The sequence below is a fragment of the Dermacentor albipictus genome, chromosome 5 (genome assembly GCF_038994185.2).
Source record: "Dermacentor albipictus isolate Rhodes 1998 colony chromosome 5, USDA_Dalb.pri_finalv2, whole genome shotgun sequence".
In the NCBI taxonomy this organism is placed as follows: domain Eukaryota; kingdom Metazoa; phylum Arthropoda; class Arachnida; order Ixodida; family Ixodidae; genus Dermacentor; species Dermacentor albipictus.
The window spans coordinates 45,797,367-45,803,956 of NC_091825.1; the positions used below are offsets into that span (position 1 = coordinate 45,797,367).

General features: G+C 49.8%; 1 non-coding gene across 1 annotated transcript; it reads left to right on the forward strand.

Moving 5' to 3' along the window:
* The first annotated feature begins 3,545 nt into the window (after positions 1-3,545).
* On the forward strand, positions 3,546-3,637 carry TRNAY-GUA (transfer RNA tyrosine (anticodon GUA)). Its single transcript is given in 2 exon segments — positions 3,546-3,582; positions 3,602-3,637. It is a non-coding gene; the product is annotated as a tRNA-Tyr (tRNA).
* Positions 3,638-6,590: the final 2,953 nt, after the last annotated feature.

A 6,590-nucleotide genomic window follows, 5' to 3' on the forward strand; every position in this document is an offset into this window, starting at 1 on the left:
ACTAGACAACTAATCCACCACATAAATTACTGAAATTACCACTACATAAAGACAGCAAGAACGTTCCATAATGCCTAAACTCAGCTATGAAGCCAGAACTGAACAGCGTGGTACGCCATGGTACGCTCTGAAACGGCGGTGCCGACCGGCGACTGCCGCGAATGACGTCACAGCGGCCCCGACCAATCACAAGCAACAGCGGCGTTCGCGCGATGCCCTGAGGCGCTGGTGTGCGTTTTCTTGAATAAACAGCCGCTTGCGTTTGTTTCCGCCCTTTTTGAACCAGATATTCGTGTTCGGGGGACTCAAAACTGTAGAATGCCGCAGAGAACTCATTTTTTTCGAAAAGTGTTTCAGCTTCCCTTTAAGTACAGACGAAGCAGCCTCAAAGACATTAGATGAGGGGGTTTTGCGTGCCAAAACCATGATCTTATTATGAGGCACGCCGTAGAGGGGTACTCCGGATTAATTTTAGCTACTAGGTGATCTTTAACGTACGTGCGCCCAATGCACGGACAGGGACGCGTTTTTGTATTTCGTCTCCATCGAAACGCGGCCACCGTGACAGGGACTTAATCCCGCGACGTCGTGCATAGCAGCACAACACCATAGCCATGTGCAACCACGGCGAGTCGCAGCACCAAGTTAGAAGTGCGCTTATTCTACTACTGACACGGCCGAAAATGCGTTCAAACGTACGCAGAACATGCATGGCGTCTCATATAGACGCCGTAACTCGCTCTGCCAATTTTTTGCGCTTTTGTTAGCAGTCTGCCTAGCGGTATGAATAAAGCAGCTTCCACAAGAAGCGTCAGGAAAGAAGTGCTTCGATTGACAAAGCAAGCGGTATGACAACGGTCACTCGCGTCTGATCACGAGCGAAAACTGAAGGCTACTTGAAAAGCGATTAGCGGAGCTAACTGTTCGGAGTAGAGTTGCATTTCTCTACTTCCTTTAGTCAACGTTCCTGCTAATTTGGGGTTCAAGTTTCGACTTCAACATCTTCGTAATTGCGAACTGCTGCACCAAGAACGGATTTCCACCAATCACTTAGCGGATCGCGGCGGCAAAGCGTAATTGCCGCATTGTTCTATTTGCGATAAACGCACGTTGTCATAGCATCGGGTCGAGGGGAACCAGATTTAAAGGGAAGCTGAAAGGTTTTCCAGAAAAAATTAGTGAACGTCTCTACATAATGGTTTTCAACCCTCCGAATTCGAATATCGTATCGAAATTGAGCGAAAGAAAGCGCAAATATATTTTATTTCAACGAAAAGTGCAGCAGCGGACACGCCCAGCTCGCGCGTCTCGTTTCCGCCTGTGATTGGCCGGGCGCCTCGTGATGTCAACTCTAGTAACCGACCGCTGCCGCTACACATGATGCGCGGTGCCAGGTAGTTTGGTGCTGTTTTTCTGAGACGGTAATGGAAAATTTAGAGACTGCGTTTTTCTGAGGAGTGCGGCGTTATTCCCTACATGTACGAGCCGATTGCGAAGAGCCGGCCTCTCGAAGAAGCAAACGATGCTGGTGCGAGCAGTGCTTTCGACGCGAACGAAAGCAAAGTCTTGGGTTCTCCTCGTGTTCGAAAATGCTCTTTGGTGAGTATGTTTTTTGCAAAGCGACGTAGTGATCTCGCCGATCTCTCGCCGATCTAGTGAGCTCGTTTCCGGTCAAACAACTGTAGTGTTGTGTTCCTGCATGCCTCCTCGTGGAACGTAAGCGGGGATGCGATCGTCGGCATTTGTGCGCTGTCCAAAGCTGTCGGCAATCTACAAAGACGGTTTAAACGCATGAAAAGCTTCCCGGTTCATGCAGTACGTGTAGTGACCTTCATCTGTTGACTACCACGTTGACTACCACTGACGTTGATTACCACTCACGTTGACTACCACGCACGTTGACTACCACTCTACATAGGCGCAGAGGCACCAACAAAGGAATGCAGGGTCGATCGAAGCAGATTACGATGGCACGCACGCAGAAACAAGCGCGGTCAGGCACGGTCACGGACGCTGCGAAGGAACGAAACACTAGAGTTGACGTCACAACACCGCGGTTTCCGGTCTCCGTTCGCATCGTCAGCGTCAGCAGCAGCGCGCGGCATTCGACGCGGGGCGGAGCTACAGCGCAATTTCAACCGACGATTACGTCGCTACTAATTGAAAAAAAAACCCAAATTTTACCTGCATGGTTTATAAGGTTCCCGCATCCGTATATGAGCGTCTTATTGAATTCGACAGACTCTTCAGCTTCCCTTTAACCAGTTGTTCTTGCTGTCAAAGGCCCATTAACCCTATGGGAGCAGATATGCCGCATTCTTTATACAGCAATGATGAGCACGCAGATCTGCGCGGGCTGCGCCGAAACCGTAACGATGGACCACAACACACGCAGAATCAGCGCTGGCGCGAGGGCTGATCAGCTGGCTTATGCCCGATCGACGATCCTATAACGTGAAACACAAACAAAATAAACCAACGAGAGGTGTCCGGCGTACTTGCGTAATAGCACTGTCGGATCCGTCTATATATAACTTACCTGTAAAGACAGCTAGAGGAGAATTCGGATGCATTTCTGTAGCCACAGCCTTTCTATATATATGAAAGCTTCGCTACCACGTGCACACTTTCTCCTATATGAGCCCGTTATGGTCCAGTAAGTTTTCTAAAATCCCCTATCTTCGGCGTTTGGCTTTTCTAGACTTCAACGAAGGTCATTGTTGCCGATGAAAAAAATTAGCCAGGCCCGAGCAGACGACATTGAAATGCATGGCGTCACGGTGTACCGCTGGGTTCCCGGGGACTCCAAGGTGACGTCGCCAGCCGTCTTTGGTTTTCGCGTGTTTTCCGGATTACCAAGCCTCCTGTTACGCTAAGGGTGAGTTCCAGTGTTGTAGAAGAGTTTTTTAATTATAGAAATCAATGGTTTTGTACAAATTATACAAATTGTTACTATATTTAGGAGGAAAATGATTTTCCGCTTCCGAACCGAGGACCTTGTGCATATCCACCCGCGGCCTCATGCACAGCAGCGGATCGTTAGTCACTGAGAAACCGCGGTGGGTTCATTTTCCCGCGTTGTTTCTTTCAAATAAGGAAACGTTAGCAAAAATATAAACGCCCTCTGTTACGCGACAGCGTACATTAATGAAGTCGCCCACAGACCCTAGAAATCGGTCCGAACGGCTGTGGGAGGTGGGCCTCCTGTTCGAACTGATTGAAAGCAAAGCACAGGTGATCGAATCGGAGTGGCGCACCGTCCCCTTCTTTACTGCCATTGTCCCCCCCCCCCCCTCCCCCCTCCCGCACCGTGCAGCATTTCTTACTCTCACTTTGCAAGGATGATTCCACCCCAATAGCAGCTTGTCAGCAAAAAGAAGGCGTCAGCTTGTGTAACGGCGGCGGCACGAGCATTTCTTGAAGAAGTGCCGATTCTCGAGCGGCAGCTGAACCAGTTTTGCGCGATCGGGGCACGTGACCCATCAAGTGGGTCACGCGTTGCACGGCCGCCGTCGAGGCGCGCTGGTCGAGGGGCAGCCTGCGTTCCGTCGATAGCTCAGTTGGTAGAGCGGTGGACTGTAGAGGTGTGACCAACGCGGACATCCATAGGTCGCTGGTTCGAATCCGGCTCGACGGAGACATTCTTTTGCTTAATGTTTTAGCACAAACGACTACGTGTTTCGCGCTGTGTTCATTTGTTTTTTCGTCTGTAGTCATAGTCGAATAGTCATTTTAACGTGATGGCATGAAGTCAGTATGCCAACGCTGCACGCCTAGTGATTTTTTTGGTTCGATATCCTCTGCGATTCCACCGCCATACCTCAATTGCCCAGCTGCACGGAGCTATCTCTGCGGCCCAGGAGTACTTAGCGGGGGGTTGAATTACCTGTGCTGGAAGCGGGGTGTAGAGTGGTTCAAGGGATTCAAGTCGTTGCAGGATTTTCGGGTGAAAGTTGAAAAACATGTTTTTGACTTTCTCCTCAAGCTCTTTCACGTAAGTGATACATACATTTGGCGTTGGCTCTCGTTACAAACTTAGAATAGTGTTACTTATCTGGAGGGACTTGCGCCATCTCCTTGGTTTGGCGTTTCTTATAAGGGGTTGCAGGGCATTTGAGCCCATTGCTGATGCCCGCAGTGTCCATGATTTGGTCGTCCATGGTCCTAGGGCGCGTGTTACCAGCGAATAATTTTGGCGGATAGGAGGATTGATTGCCAATTGTAGCCTTTATTAGATGCTATCCACTGACCCATAGTCTAAACGCTTACTTATGTTTCGAATTGTCTGAATAATTTCTTCAAAAGGTGAGTCAATTTTGTCTTTTTCTTGCTCCCGGCATGTGTCTTGCGGGGACCTTGCTACCCAGCTCACCTGTTTCTTGGGCTTCCTTGTGTCTTACCGTCACTTGCTGTTAATTTTTTATCGGGCAGCTAGGAGACCGCGATCTTTCGCAGAGAGGTGGAAATGAGCTGGAGGGGTCACGGTCGGCGTATACTGCGTTCTTTGTTCATTCATCTTGTCTTGACGTTGCCTTGATCTTGATTCGTGTCGTGGTTCAGTCTTGGAGTTCCGGTTCTTCGGCGCAGCAGACTTAAAGGGACACTAAAGGGAAACAATAAATCAGTTTAGACTAATGAAGCATTGTTTGAGAACCCTGCAGGCAGTCATTTCGAGAAAATAGTTTGAATATTAGATGAGAAAATGAAGGTCCAAGTATTAGTATTTGAATTTCGCGCCGAAACACCAGCGCCGGTACGTCAGCGTGACGTCAGGGATTCCAAAGTTTGTTTTCGCATTTGGGCCGCGTTGGCTGAATAAAGGTTCCCGAAACTTGGCATGTTTAATATTTGGTTCCTTTAGAACACAATGTAGTCAATCTGTACCGCTATATATAATTAGTAGGCCCTAGAAGATGCCATCAAAATCCATGACGTCACAGCCCCCAGGTGCGGGAACTTAAGTAGGCGTCGCCACCCGTATTTCGTTCTTGCGCTTTTTCTGGCTTACCAAACGTCTTATCGTTGTAAGAGTGGTGTTTTTGGTGTTGTAGAACGGTGATTTACTGATCCAGAAGAAATCACTTTTCACTTTAGTGTCCCTTTAAGTTGATCCGAGAAGCAATACTTGCAATTTTTTTCCGCCGCCTGTTCCATGTGCGCCTTCCTAAACAATGCACTTAGGACTGCAGTGAGGTGACTCGTCAGGGCCTGTTGGTGGGTGCTATTTGTCGCAGCTGTGGCACAGCTGCTCGTGCAGCTTCCTGCAGTCATCAACACGGTGACCAATCATGCGGAACTTAAAGCCTGTTTCCATTTTTTTTTCTCGGAATTTATAGCACTGGAACAATGCGGACCCATTGCAAAGTTCGGAGGGCACATATTTGTCGACAAATGTGACCAAAACGGAACGAGATTGGCCAATCCTTCGTGCAGGAATTATTGGCAATTCCGGGTTGCGACTTAGTACAGCGTCCAGTACTTCATCGGTCGCTTCTCCCCCGTGATAGGCTCCGCAGATAATACCCCTGGACTACTCGTCGGGTGATGGAGCACAGGCCATTGTCGGGAAATCCTTGCCTTCCAGATTGACGGATTGCAAACGGCGATAACTTCTCAAGCGATCAGTATTCTTGGTGCCGATATGATCGCGCTGTTGTATGGGTTGACTCGAATACAACCTTCGTTTAGTACCAGTACCGGGACTAGATTCACTGAGACGGCGATTGCCTGACGAACTGCTCTGGAGCTGTAAGGCTGAAGCTCAAAGCCTCTTGTTTGCACGACTACTTTAAGGTTGTCTGCCGGAAAGCGAAGAAGGACCGCCCTTCGAGGACGGAGAGGCGGCTTGCTACCGGCAGAGGGAATTCCGGACGTGCTGTATCCATCCTTGCGTCGCTTCTTCCCGCGTTTCAACCGTGGGCTGATTTCCTGGATCCGATGTGTCTGTGTTGGTGTCCCAGGAATCGTTCCCAGCCCGCTTCCGAGAGCTGTTGCGGGGAAACGTCTTCACCAGCGACGGAGTATTCCATTCTTGGCTCAACGGGCTTGCGTTGGCGCGGTGTCGCTATACGAAGCATCGGGAGACTCTAGGTCTAACACGACCCAGCGTTCCCGTGCAATTGGCGATTCAAAAAACTAGAGTGGTCAGTAGATCACCCACCTGCAGCACACAAACTGGCTTCGGCAGTCCGGGAGCACTGTCGCAGGTAGGCGCCAAGTAACGGGCCTCGAGCAGGATCGAAGAGGTGAGCACATAAAAACACGTGCGCTACGTCCAGGACGTCTCGAGCGTCTCGTGCGGCTAATAAAAAATTGGCAGTGGCTTATCTCGGCTATGCCAGGATATACGTAGCGAAAGCTAAGGCATAGCATGGTTAGCCTCGGTTAATCTTGATTGCAAGTCCAGGTTAGTTTGGTTGGCTAGCTATGTTGCGGCGTTCAGCCAGTCGTTCGGAGCGCTGTTCGTCTGTTTCCTGGGCGATTCGTTTCCTCTTCATCTCGTTCCGATCTCGATTCCAGGCCTCTCCCTGCTTATCGGAATTGTCGCCGTCCATACTGCCGCCTCAACTGTGGTTGCGGCGCACGCGAGC